Source organism: Anguilla anguilla, chromosome 15 (genome assembly GCF_013347855.1).
Source record: "Anguilla anguilla isolate fAngAng1 chromosome 15, fAngAng1.pri, whole genome shotgun sequence".
NCBI lineage: Eukaryota > Metazoa > Chordata > Actinopteri > Anguilliformes > Anguillidae > Anguilla > Anguilla anguilla.
In genome coordinates, this window is record NC_049215.1 from 33058768 (window position 1) to 33073566 (window position 14799).

The 14799-nt window shown below is 46.7% G+C and overlaps 1 protein-coding gene across 14 annotated transcripts in view; it reads right to left on the reverse strand.

The window, feature by feature from the left end:
* LOC118214077 (R3H domain-containing protein 1) overlaps positions 1-14799 on the reverse strand; it is a 62059-nt gene that overhangs the window by 46435 nt on the left and 825 nt on the right. The window lies entirely within an intron of this gene.

Consider the following 14799-nt stretch of genomic DNA (forward strand, 5'->3'; position numbering starts at 1 on the left):
TTAAAAAATATAACATTCGCCACAAGCTGTTTATTTAATTTTTTAAAATTGGACTCCAACCCAATGTATTTCAATATAAAATTCATAAATATTATTTTTCATTCCCTCATTTATATGATAAAGCACCCTTTCATGTGTACACGGAATACCTCACTATGGAAAATGAGCTTAGTGGGCAGGTAAAACACGCGTCTAAAATCACACGGGTCTGCAATGGTAAGACAAACACAATTTTGGGCGTCCCAGGAAATGACAAATTGCCCGCTTTCCGAAAATACCCCCGCAACGTTACCGTCGAACAGCTCTGCCGATATTGCACCGTAGATTAAAGCCTCCCCAGAGCATTTCGGCTGTCGTTAATATTTGATGACGCCTCCTTAAATAGCTGAAATTACAGAGCTCATGCTCCCCCCCCCCCCCCACCCCCCCACAACAGCGATTAGAATATTAGGCCACAGCTGAGACGGGCCTCCTTTAAGAAAACCTGAAGCCGGGCAGCGGCACCAGGCAGAAAAGCGACTTTCAATTTTTTCTTTTTTTTTTTGTGCTTCACGCTTCTCGATTTTGATAGGATCTTCCTGCACTGACCGCCCAGCCAAAAATCACAGCAAAGTTGGCGGGGTGGGGGGGGGGGGGTGTGGTATCCAGTGACCCCGGATGGCCCAGAAACGCAGGTGATCGTGTCACATGACACGACCAACCATTCTCGGCAGCCTGTTTGCGTGCCGAGATGCACTCGCGTGCGGGCTTACAGGAGCAGCGTTAGGCGTGAAGGTGAGCCGAGCGAGAGAGGGGCATTAACCGCGGTGGGAATAATCACCTGTCCGTGTTCAGCACCTGAGTGTTCAGTCTATCAGCCTGACGGTCTGCCGGGGCTCTGTGGAGTGCACGGCGTTGAGGCCGAACACCAAAAATCTACCCATTAATCTCGTTACATTTAAAAAAACTCACTCCTGTGCATCGCCTGTGGCAAACAGCAGACCACTGAAATCCCAGCAGGGGGAGGAGCCATGTTGGGTGGAACGTATGCAGATTGGCCAGGATGAGGTGGGCTAGTGGAAGGGTAATTTATATTTGGAGGAAAGCAGGAAAGAAGAAAGTAACCGAGGAGACCCTCCGTGACAAAAATACCAGAACAACAGCGCAGCTATGAAAAAAATATTAGCAGCATTAAAACTAACTACCCCCCCCCCCCCACTCCCCACTCCCCACCCCCCCCTCCCCAACTGTTCTCCAGCCTCCCCTAATGAAACTCTGTCCCTTTTGTCATTCAATTAGCTAAAGAGTATGTGTGTCACGGGCAATCCTGCATTCGCAAATTACAACCAGAAACCGAGCATAAATCAGGTGCGGTGTCACTGCACTGCTAATTACAGGCCTTCGGTTCAGAGACTTAGCGTGTTGCGGAAGCATATGTCACAAAAATTAATGAAAAGACACCGCAGAGCTGAAATATTGCATTTAATCATCAATTTGTGGGAGTACGGGGTGGGGAGTGGTGGGGGGTAGGGGGAGAGGGGGAGAGGAAGTCTCTATAATGGGAGCCATTTTGATTTGTGAATGCAGGTCTATCCACAGGCTAATGGGTAATAAAACTGTGCAGTGCACTGTCACAAGCCTGTACCCCAGCTACGACAGCGCCTGACAGCCCGTCACTGTAAGGATGCAGGTACAGGTGTAGAGCAGGTTTTGTGGCGTTTCACGATGTGCGAAAGCCTCCCTTTGTAAAAAAAACCTAAACACACCCCCTTCCACAGCAGCCAATCCGGGACGTTTTCCTGCCCACCCCCGCTGCTGACGGACAGGCACCCGCCGTCACATTGAACAACGCGCGTGGGGTGAGGGGCAACGAGGCGACAGGGGTAGCAGGGCAGCGGGGTGACGAGGCGATGGGGCAGCAGGGCAGCGGGGTGACAGGGGTAGCAGGGCAGCGGGGTGACAGGGGTAGCAGGGCAGCGGGGTGACAGGGGTAGCAGGGCAGCGGGGGTGACAGGGGTAGCAGGGCAGTGGGGTGACAGGGGTAGCAGGGCAGCGGGGTGACAGGGGCAGTGGGGCAGCGGGGTGACAGGGGCAGTGGGGCAGCGGGGTGACAGGGGTAGCAGGGCAATGGGGCAGTGGGGCAGCGGTCCAGCTCTCTAAAGCACCCATCCGCTGACCTGAAGCCAAAGGCTCTGGAAGTCAGCGCTTCGGCGATTAATCAGCGCCCAACACCCGGCCCCTCCGCGGGACGCTCTCCTGGGCGGGACGCTCTCGTGGGCGGGACGCCCTCCACGGGCTGCCGGCTCGGAGCCCCTCTGCCCGGGACAGACACCGAAGACTGGGGGCTGAGCAGCAGCACAGCTCAGGGAGAGCGGGAGCCACCCTCCCTGCCACCTAGGAGGCGAATGGTAGGGTGCTGAAATGCACTTAAACCTGACTTTTAAAAATCCGTCAGGCTTTCAGCTACGCCCTCTTTAACTCGCACCGTCATCCCCTCACCCGCCGACACCGCGCATCACACACACACCCGTTACGAAGCCTCCACACACACACACACACACACACACACACACCCGCTACGAAGCCTCCACACACACACACACACACACACACACACACACACCTCCGGCCCATCTGCATAACACAGCAGACGTAAGGCCTCTGCTTTATAATTAAGGCCGGCTATGCAACCCGCTCTGAGGGAAAGTGACAAAACACCATAATTTACCATTTCCCCCGAGGACATCCCGGTCCGGCGCGATATGCACCCCCCCCCTAAAAAAGAAAAAGGTACGAGGGGAACCCTAATGAGGTCCCAGGGGCTGCTGGGGGACGAGCCGCTGTCTCCCCGCAGCGTCGAGGCTGACAGCGCTCCCGCGACGCCATTACCGTGGCGACGTGGCGTGGGGTGCGCGTGGTGGTGGGCGGGCGAGCGAGCGAGCGAGCGGTCTGCAGGCGCCGTCATGCGCCAACGCGGCGAAGCCTACAGCGAGCCGAATTTACCGCGACGCGATAGGCTCGAAGTTTTAGGTTCGGAAACAGGTCGAGGTGTTAAGGGGTGGGGGTTAAGGTGTTCAGACTCGAGCTCAGAGTGTTTAGATGCAGACTCGAGCTCAGGGTGTTTAGACGCAGACTCGAGCGGGTCTGTGCCTTCCGCGGCGACGGGTGCGAGAGTCAATCGTGCCTAACCTTCCGTGAAACAGCTGCACCTGAAATCTTAACTTGGAGCCCTGCCACAACTACTATACTAAGAGCTGAGGATAACTTGCATCTCACTGAATATGATGATACAGCCTGTATCAGTGCTGCAGGAAAGCAGGCACCTCCACTGAACTCACACAAAGCCGCTGCCCACTTAAATGCGAGTTTAAAGCCAATCCAGTCCTGCCGCTGCATTCTGTAGAAAGCCTTCCAGAACGATTCTGTAATGATCCAAAGCCAGGACTTCTTGCCAAGACTTTGGACAGGAGGCCGTTTGTGGCGAAGCACTGAAAGATTCAGACGCCGAACACTTTTTGCCTTGTTCCAGGAAGCCACACAGATCCCTAAAACATGTAGTTCAGACAGCACCATGAGGTGACTAACACAATACTTTCACACATAAGGGGGCAGCGCTCGCCATCAAATCCCAAGATGCACAGCACCGTGCATCGAGTGAACTTCCTTCAAGGGCTGACTAAAAAAAAATCTGAAAAACTAAAAAGTATTTTCTTGGTGAATGGTGAAAGGTGGTGGTATATAACAGTACCCTATGAGGATTAAGGGCTTCATACAATTACCAACGTTTATCAGAATTAGAAGAGGTGGAAAAACTATAGTAAAGCTATGTATGCTGCCAACTACATCTTTGTGGGGACGCATTTGGGCTTGGCAATAAACCAGAGATAATGACAGAATATAGTTTTGCGCAGAAAAAATAATCACTTGATAGGAATGATTACTTTTAAAATAAATGAAAGAGCACATTCTCAAAGGAAGGATTATCTTATAGCAAGCACTTGTATGTACAAGCTCTTTAATGTGTGGAAAAATTTTTAGGCAAAAAATAGTGTTTTAAAACGCGTTTCAGCGACAGAACAAGGAGGCAAAATAAGCCGATTTGCCGCATGGCGGTGATGATTGTTACTGCGCTGTAAGATGATAATATTTTTATTATCTCTACAGATATAATTAATCAACGTGGTTTTCACAAAGCCCCAAGAAAGATCCACAGCAATTAGTGAAAAGCACCTGCAGTAGACAGAGCAGACGCCATTAAACACACACAAGCACTTCAGACAGACTGCACACGGACTAGAGAGACACAGTCACTGCACACGGACTACACACAGACTGCAGAGACACAGTCACTGCACACGGACTAGAGAGACACAGTCACTGCACACGGACTACACACAGACTGCAGAGACACAGTCACTGCACACGGACTAGAGAGACACAGTCACTGCACACGGACTACACACAGACTGCAGAGACACAGTCACTGCACACGGACTAGAGAGACACAGTCACTGCACACGGACTACACACAGACTGCAGAGACACAACCACTGCACACGGACTAGAGAGACACAGTCACTGCACACGGACTACACACAGACTGCAGAGACACAACCACTGCACACGGACTAGAGAGACACAACCACTGCACACGGACTGCAGAGACACAACCACTGCACACGGACTGCAGAGACAGTCATTGCACACAGACACTGAACACAGACTGCACACGAACTAGAGAGACAGAGCCACTGCACACGGACTGCAGAGACAGTCATTGCACACAGTCACTGAACACAGACTGCAGAGACACAGTGACTGCACACGCCGAAAATGGGCCAGGCCGAGCCGAGCCGAGCCAAACCGAACAGGGTCAGGCCAGGCCAGGGGCAGCACACCGATCGCTCTGCGCTTCATACCTGCAGAGGAGGAGATGCTAAATTCTGCTCTGCACACACAAGCGCATGACACACAACAGAGCAAGGGCTGGGGTTTGCACCGAGCGCCAGCTAGCAAGCAAACAAACAAACAAACAAAATAAAACCCTCGCTCTTCTAAGCAAACAATATGACTACCGTCTTTAATTCACAGTACCCCCCTTTTGTTGAGTGCTTGGCATGCATTTGTATTCACATGACCCTTACAGATAAAAATTTCTTGCCATATTGCTATTAAAGTACTGAAGTGAAACGTACTGCTTTGAGTATCACTATTAGTGTACAGGCTACTAACTGTATTTAAATGGTTGTCAGTGTGTGCTCATCGTACATCACTAACAAATGAACCAGGCGTACTGAAAATGCACTACAGATTTTTAAGGGTTAAAACAATAATTTGTCATTTTATTAAATTCCCCATATGGAAATACTGGCACCTGCACGTACCACGGCCACTAGCTATGCTTCGCAATCCCCTGTCGCTCTGAAAATGCCTGCATGCCAGTCGAGCGAAGAATTTTATAGCTCAAATAAAACATCCCAAACCACCCACCACAGAGCGCTCCGCCTCGTTCACCGACAAAACCAGTCATGAAGTGGCACTGTGCCGTCAGGCAGCAAACACACTTCACGCGAAACAGAAACTATGACACGGAAACAGAAAGTGAAATGAGCTGAAGCAAACTAGGCTAATTAAGCTAAATTATTATTTAAAAAAAAAGGCTTTTTCAAACACAATGCAGTGAAAACTGCTCGATGTGACCTGGTGGCTGGGTGAAGGGGATGTTTATCATGCAACAAAAGCTGCTGGCTTCACCTCAGGGGCCGAAACTCCCCATTAAATTAAAAAGATATGAAAGAGAATACAAGGAAAGGTTGGGAGCATAATATGTCTAAATACGTTCGCATATTAGCATACTGAGGTTGAACTAGCTTTCATATCAGCATTAAAAAAAAAAAAAAAAAAAAAAAACCTTTGTCTGCATCAGATCATAAGATCGCATTCCCCACTAGCGCTACCCAAATGTTCAGCTTTCATCTGATTGGTGATCGTTTCGTTTCACATACTCACAGACAAAAGCAAAAAAAAAAAAAAAAAATGCCGTCGGCGACAATTAAAAGTGAGCTTGTCAATCAACACTGTAACCGCTGCAGTTGACGTGGGTGGCTAGAATCAGCCTGCCGTGTATTGTAAACGCTTTGCATTTAGGATACGTTTACGCACGCCATTTCAATCAATCTGCTCCCGGCTGCTTGTGGGTTGCACTCAGAATCGGTGCAGGTTTTTCGCGAATCAATCCTGACATTTCTCAGATCGAAAGGGAAGCGAATGCTACAATGCACCTGCGTTTCCAGAATACAGTCTGCCGATGCCAATGTTCGAGGGTGGTCACAGCAATGAATAAATAACACCTCCAGTTTGGGAAATCATTTCAGAGTTAAGGAAAATGTGCATTCAATTCCTACATATTTTACCGGGCAGACAAAGCTTACAAGACAGGCAAAGCTGTTCTCCAATGTTCGAGCAACAAGGAAACAGCTTTGGCCATTGCCTTAACAAAAAAAAAAGGCTAGATCATAAAAATAAACAGTTCATAGGAATGTGGCATGAATTCCGATAGCAAACTCATAATGCAGAGAATGTGTCACTGACGTCTTGACAGATTTCGGTTTTTTTCCAATCCCAAACGCTTAGCATAACCTGCTGAACTGATATTAGATTTTACACCGATGTGGGCAAGCGGAGGCATTAAAATGCAGTGCTCTGCAGTGGAGCGACTTCTACACCTCTCCCCACCGCAGTGCTGCACTGTCACCTGCCATCAGAGCAGAGAGACAGAGCGAAAAGGGGGAAAAAGGGATGGGAGGCGTGGGGCGGCTTCACGTGCGGGAGAGAAGGAGAAAAGGAGAGAAGGAGAAAAGGGAAGAGCATCTGTGTGCGCATCACGTGAAAGGAGGTGACAGCGAACTGTCAACATGTTTTCAATTCAGCATCCAGTGATAACATTTTCCCTGCAAAGAGAGAACGAAGAGAGAGACTGAGGGGAGCGGGGTGTGTGTGTGTGTGTGAATGAGAGAGAGAGAGTGTGAGGGGAGCAGGGGGGGAAGTGATTGAGAGAGTGTGTGTGAGAGAGAGAGAGAGAGAGAGAGAGACTGAGGGGAGTGGGGGGGAAGTAAGAGAGTGTGTGTGAGAAAGAGAGAGAGAGAGACTGAGGGAAGCGTGGGGGGGTGAGTGAGAGTGTGTGTGTGAGAGAGAGAGAGACTGAGGGGAGTGGGGGGGAAGTGATAGAGAGGGTGTGTGTGTGTGTGTGAAAGAGAGAGAGAGCTTCTTCACATTAAAACCTGCTTCTAGCAATCAGAGGAGCCTTTCAGGTAATATCGGAGATCAGAAACAGGAAGAGTGAGCACGGCTGCAGAGCAAAAAGGTAGAAAGATGCAACTTCAGCCAGCAGTGACTGATAAAGACATGCACTGACTGCTGTGCATTTAGAAGACGCATCCTCGTATACAGTGAGGTCAATGCCAGTTCTGCCTGGTCACAGACTGTGGGGCTGACAGACTTCAGGCAACAAAACTTCATACAGATAATTTCAAGATTTGTGAAACACCTCATTTTATTATTATTATTTTATTTTATTTTTTTATAATGCTGCATCCCTTTAAGTGCAGCTTTCATTTGCCACAACATCCTTTCACAAGAACTGACCGAGTGATCAATCAATCAATATTGTCAGACAAAGTCATAGTAAAGGTTCCCACATCAAGAAAGGTTCTAGAGCACAGTGGCAAATCAAAATGGGAACAAAACTGAGGTCGTCCATCCAGGCACTGACCAAGCCTCCACTCTCTCAGCTCCAGCCATGCAGCAGCAGCAGGGTACATGGTGCTATAGCAGCAGACAAATAAATAAAAAATAAAAAAAGAGCAAATTCACACATTTTCTTTTCTAAAGAGAATTCAGTGAACTTTGAACGTAAAATATAGATTTTGTTTTTCTCCCGTAAATTTTCTCATTACACATTGTGACAAGCAGGCTCCAGCTGAGCCCTTAGTCAGTATGTACTGCAGTGTGCAGGAGCACTTCCTGTTAATTGGGTATTCAATGTATGCTGAACATAAAAAAGTCATTTCTGTTGTTGTAGGGCTTAATAAAGCAGATTGAACATGTGCGTCTAGCATGAAAATATATCATTTTTTCTGTTTCATTACCTCACAAGCAAGCTCTGTTTGTATTTGAAACACACACTGCGTAGAACGAAACCGTTGCTTCAAAGACACATTCGGAATGACATCATTGTTTTAACTTCACAGATGCCTGTACATGTAGAAGGCTTACTGTGGTTGGTTCAATGTAATAAGCACTGACTGCCACTATAAAATAGACTGTCACAGTAAAACAGGATGTTATACTGTACGTTATCGTCCACTCGATAATTTAGCCAAATACTGTAAGTGTTTCACTTTGTGTCCTCAGTTTGTTTGTTTCTGCCCCCCCCCCCCGCCAATACTTGTGAACTTGAATACAGCTTTTACAAGCATCAGGAGGAAAGAACTGTATCAGTCTCGATTATGTAACCGTATCGGACTTCACCACGTAAATATCCTGCATTTTTACCACCGGTTACCATGGGATTGCCCTGATGCGTCTGTTTCCTGACCTACAGAGTGAAACAGATTTTTCGGTTGAGGAGCTGTGAAGGCATAAGATTCTCGCGGAAGGAAAAACTTCAACGTCAGCCTGATGTGGAAATGCAACTCGTCGGCTTGGGACGGTAGGGACATTTCTCACAATTCGTTTTAATGGGGGGGGGGGGGGGGGGACTCCCAATTCACCCAGCAATGAACACGTTCCAAATCGAAGACTATCCTCCACACTGCTTTTCTGCTCTTCTCTCAGTTTCATTCTCTCATTATCCCAGTTATAAACTGCACGGATCAGCAATAAGTGAACCACATGAAATGGACAGAAGTCATGCTTATTATACGCAGACCTCCAAGATTACTCACACCCTTCATAAACAAATAACTTATCAATCATAAATTATTTGCCAGAAAATTAAGTGTCACAAATATTCACACCCGTTTTCAGTAAATAACAGGCGAGACCGAGCTTTGAGGGGTGAATACTGAATATTTCTCTCCGAACATCGTTTAGCTTTATCTTACAGAAAACCATCACGAGAATGTCATTCTTAAGCCCATGTTTGTCTTCTGTCAAGTGAAGAACCGTCCGGTCTGGGCCTGTGCCCTTTCCCAAACTATCATTCTTGTTCTGCCGCTGAAAGAAACAAGATACTCTTTTGACAAATGTTTCCGCAAAAAGAAGAGAATGTACACACGCAAACTATCAGATAAACCTTCCTTCGAGAACATGCTCTTTCATTTATTTAGAGAAATATTCATCATTATTAAGTAGTCTAATTCACAGCTCTTGATTCCTAAATGGAAAAAGTGTGTGAATAAACGGAGAAACTCTCGAGTCTGTTCAAGGAAATTAAGGCTCACACATCGACAGAGTTTGACGGTAAATCGTTAATTAATATTTTTTGAGTGCAACTACAATCATCGCCACCAAATGGCACACCCGCTTTCATTTAGCCTATTTAAAAGACTACAGCTATAATATAGAACAGCCTAAATCACCATTCATATCGATTCGGTGGCGATGTGGCGACCAATCAGCAACAAAGCGATGCAGCTTCTGTGAGGTCATCTGATGCGCACTCTGTGATTGTACGGACCCTCAATGGCCACGCAGCAGGTACAATAAAAATCTAAATCAAAATTAAAAAAAATATGGAAAGAAAGCAGATATGCCACATGGCTACAACGATTCTTATTATACTCAAAAATACTCACTAGCCCTTGTGGTTTACTTTAGGAGGCCACCAGTACCCCATCCGACCACATCATCACCCAAACAAAACCTTCAAACTCTTCTCCAAATAAGGAGCACTCATTTCCTTGAGCATACTCCCAAGCCCATCACTGCCAAGCTCGCGGTTCTCCACTAACGCACCGCGACGTCCCTCCCCATGAAACGAGCCGTGTTTTCAAACAAAGCAGCCTGAAACGGGTCGATGAATCCAACGAAGCGACAGTGCGTGCGTCACGATAAAGGCCCGGCAAACGAACGCACAATCTATCTATGAATCTGAAGAGGTTATCTGAGGAGAACGGGAGTGAAACGCAGCCGATTGGCCGGTGGCACAGGTCCCGCATCGGGGGGGGGGGGGGCAAACAGCTGACGGGTGCGAGTTTGAGTTTGAGTGTCGCGGGGTTACTGAGACAGCGAGGAAGAGGAGGAAAGCGCTGCGCTGGCACAACGCTGGGCCCGGCCCGGCCCCCGTATTCCCAGGTGAGAACTCCCCGGAGTGATGAGGACGGCCCAGCATGCTCGGCGGCTGGCTCCCGCCGCGTTCCGATGGCGCCCCAAACTCATGCATCATTCCCCCCCCACCCCCCCACCACCCCCCCCCCCCCCCCCCCCCCCACCCCCCTGCACCGCTGTTGTGTTTGCGCTATTAATATTCCCCCCTGACAGATACAGGGCAGCGAAAAGAGATGATTGCCAAACAATGCTGAGGTGAGATTAGCGGTAATGCGATCAGACCGCCGGAGAAACGTGCTCCAGCGGCCGCCGCGTAGCGCATCTGCAGGAGAACGGCACGCTCGCCCCCCCTCTTTCCTGTCTGGTTCTCAGAAAGGGGGGCGCTTTCTCCGATCAGCCGTCACCAGGCACCGAGCGGCTGCTTCCTCGACCTTAATGCTGCTGTGTGTGTGGGGCGGGGGGCAAGGGGGGGGGGGGGGGGGCGGGGGGGACATTACCTGTCTGTACACTGCGGGGGTTTTTCGGCAGGGAAGGATAAACCAGCCGACATGATCCGCGCGATAGATTTCAAATCACACTGACAATCTCGCTGTGATTCACGAAAGATGCATCCCAAATCCCACAGAAACTGAGGACAGGGGAAGCAGGCAAAACGTTTCCCGAAAAAACAGGCCCACTTCCAAAAAGTTCCATTTGCAATGTTTTTTGATTTTTTTTTTTGGTATGGTGGGGACTTGCATCACCTTCTGATGGGACTGGTGTGTTCTGAGTGCTTGTTGTCACCCATATTTCAAATAGGCCTAATACAAGGCGGAAAACGGTCTAGTTCTAGAATGATCTCTCATTTCACTTTAATATTTCATCCCTTATCAACCTTCAGTATAAATGTAGGAGTGCAAGGCAATGCAAAATATCCAAAGCAGCTTTGGAGGAGTATGACTACACAGCTGAAACTGCTGACTTCACCAGCACTTGATCCCTTAAACAAAAGACAGCGCATAAACAATATATAGGAAAATAAAATATTTCAGCTCCGGTATCATACCGGTACTTGCACAGTTTTCTGTTTTAGTGGAAACACTAATGGGCACATTTGGACTTCAATCCTGTTTTCAATAAATCTTTAAAACAGCCCTTGAAACTCTGGAAATGTGGACTGCTAGACCACAGTATCGACAAGCAGAGCTTCGTCCACAATAACCTCACGCTCCGTGCTGTCACCGGGGAAGAGCTTTTATTAGCGGACACAATTGCAAGGTCAAAAGCGTTTAAAATATTGCAGCTGAAGGGGAAGAAAACCAAAATATGCAGCCAGCATGTCGGCAGCTGCAAAAAAAGCTGGTCAATCGGAATCATTTGGAGTGCAAGTAAGACTTAATTTAAGAACAGCAATCACCGCATTAAATAAATCCAATCCTCTCCTCTGCGCATTGAAAGGTCAGTAAATATGCGTATAAATATAAAATTGGAATTTTTCTACATACCCTTCACTTTCTGAAACAACTTTTCATCCGCTCCTTCATTCGTTCCCTAATTTGGAACGGCCAATAGCCCTCTGTAAGCCTGGTGCGCTCCTGCAGCGACAGGACTGGGTGTACCACGGCTTTTACGAAATTTGGGAGCACGCACGAGCACGCGTCCTCAGACAGGCGCATGTTCTGACCCAGCAGGCCTCAAACCGAGCCGCCCGATTGGCCGTTTCTGCCAGGCTCACGCGCGGCCGGGCCCAGGCAGGGCTCCAGTCCCGCCGACCGGACGGGCAACTGCTGCGCGGTGAGGTGGGAAAGACCTCGACCGCACAAACCTCTCCCGAAAAGCACACGCTGATGAGTCACCCGCACAGAAACGCGCAAAGCCACAGCGGTGATTCGCCCTCCATTTTCACTGGAGAACACTTTACAGAAGCACACGAAGCTGTGCGTACAGCACCAAAGGGACGGGCCAAAGGTCAAGTTATTATTTTCCATTTCTTTTCTTCTTTGAGGAGAGTGGACAGAGCACCCCTCCTTTCTTGTATTTTGTGTTTTATTTTGACAGGTAAAAAAGAAAAAAAAGAAAAAAGAGAAAGGGCCCCAGATAGAGATGGGATCACAGCTTTGAAAGTGCGGTTGGCGACGATCAAACCACGTCCACTCTGAGGGACTCGCACGCGGGTGGAGAGACGGCTGCCCTGCGGTCAGCAGCGGGCAAATTATTTTAGCTTCCATCGCGCTTGTTTTACGGGGATGTGACCGACCAATTAGTGTCAAACCGAGAAGCACGAAATAAAATGGCGGGTAATCTATACGCAGAAATTCTGATGGTTAAGCGCATATTCCTGTTATAACATCAGCTTTAAGGTGTCATGAAATTTATACAGTGCTCTCAAAAAGCACTCACACCCTCGATAAATATGTGCCCCCTCCATTTGCAAAGGATAACTTGATTGACTCAGTTGCCTTCTGTAGTGTTTTAAGAGACTGGTGAAAATGCTGGGGGGGGGGGGGGGGGGTCACTGGCTATTCCTCCATACAGAATTTAGCAAGACCCTTCAGTCTGTACTTATGGACTGCCTTCTTCAATTAAAATCCACAATTGGGCACAAATCTGGAGCATTTTGCTAAATTTTGTGATCAGTTAACCTTGTCTTGGCTGATTCAGAGGTATGGCTAGGGAGAGCTGTCTTGATTAAAGACCCCTTTAGTGGCCAAATTCCACATTTCCTGGCAGGACACTGAAATTTCATTTTGATATTTTTCCAAATGAAAACAAAGGCGTTCCAAGCCTATATCAAGTCAAATTACAGGGAACTTCAGGGAAGATGTTTCTTCTGCTTCAGTTTTAGTGCTCGATGGCTGCAGGACACAACCATGAAGACGCATCACATCTCATCTGAGTCACAGATTCACACGAAATTAAAAACTAAAGTACTAATATTAAAGCATATCTCCCCATTAGTTGAGGTAATTCCAGGAAATTACCAACCATCTCATATATTGTGTGAAAGTCTGGCTTTTAAATAATAATGTTAATAATAATAACAACAACAACTATAGATAGAATAATTAGAGATTTAAGAGGTCTGAGTGGAGTTCAAGTTCAGGCTCATATGCCCAAAGGGAAATTCAGGTAACAAACTCAAAATAAATAATAATAATAATAATTTTTTTAAAAACATAAAACGTCTTGGCATGTTAAATTGTGAATCTCAGAGACAAAACTTCCCATCCCACCACTTCCCTCCTCCCCCCTCTAACAGAATTTCACTAATAGAAAGTGCCAGAAAATGCAAAGTAAAATCTCAGTCAGTCCAAAAGATTCATCATACATTCTGACTGCAGCCAGTAGAGAAGATCTACAAAAGCCGTTCAGATCTGATCTTATGCTGGAGCAGCCATCCATGCCCATCTCCTACAACACCTACACTGGCTACCATGAACGGGGTGGCTAGGGTCCACCATGATTTATTTTACTTTATAATGCATCAGCTTTAAATAGAGACTAGCTACACATTTTTAAGTGACAACTATAATCCTACTGGCCTGCCTGACCACTCTCTCTAATTTCAGTTGGTCTTTTTTTACACATAGATACAAACTCTGTACAATGGTCCGATAAAAATAATGACAGTAGAGGTCAACATTAAAATCTTTACATTTTCTGAGAAAAGCAGCAAGAAAGAGGGCATTTAAAACTTTGATCATTTCCTAGATGAAATACTCAAAAAGAGTTGACACCCTTCAACTTGTGATGGCAAATGGTGAGAACAGAAATATGAATTTCTTACAAACGAAATATTTCACAACACTGTAATATTTTACAGGACATACGTTACAAAAATGTCCCTGAATAAAATTTATTTTTAGGGGATACCAATAGTCTCAATGCAGGGGGTCAGAGAAATAAAGCAATATGACCAGAAGATGCTAACTAACGAAATATGGACTTCAGCACAAAACTAACTCAGTCTCTCCGATATATTCCTGAAAATGGAAATTGACAGCCTATAACATCCGTGTGTCCAAGGTGATATGCAACAATTTGTGGTTTTTATTTCAGAATCGGATTAATTGAAACTAATTCCTAAGTGCCCATTTCCAAATGTTCGAAAGTTTGCGCAGACTTGGTCCGCTAGTTAACCGATTTGATTTTCAAGATACTGCATGTCATGGCAGTTTAAATTAGTTTTATAGTTAATGTTAGCTAACTGTAATGGTTGAAAACGATGGTTAACACACACCACTTGCTTAGCGCTTTGTGCATCGCTAACAATTGGACAGTCGGATAGATACGCAGCTAGATCTAGCTAGATTTACGCACGATTAGCCTAATAAAACTAGCTAAAGTTAAATAAGGTTACCACATCCATTTTATCAGAGTAATTTAATTACATTTAGCTACTTAATCCCCGTCTATAATAATATATTTTCCAAGCTAGTGCTATACCTGACAAGCCAGTTCGAGAATGCAATATCGTACTGCTATTATATTAATATATATATATTGGCCAGCTAGCGTTAACTAGATAAATTACACAGATATTATACAGACAGAACAATCAGAGTAGCTAGC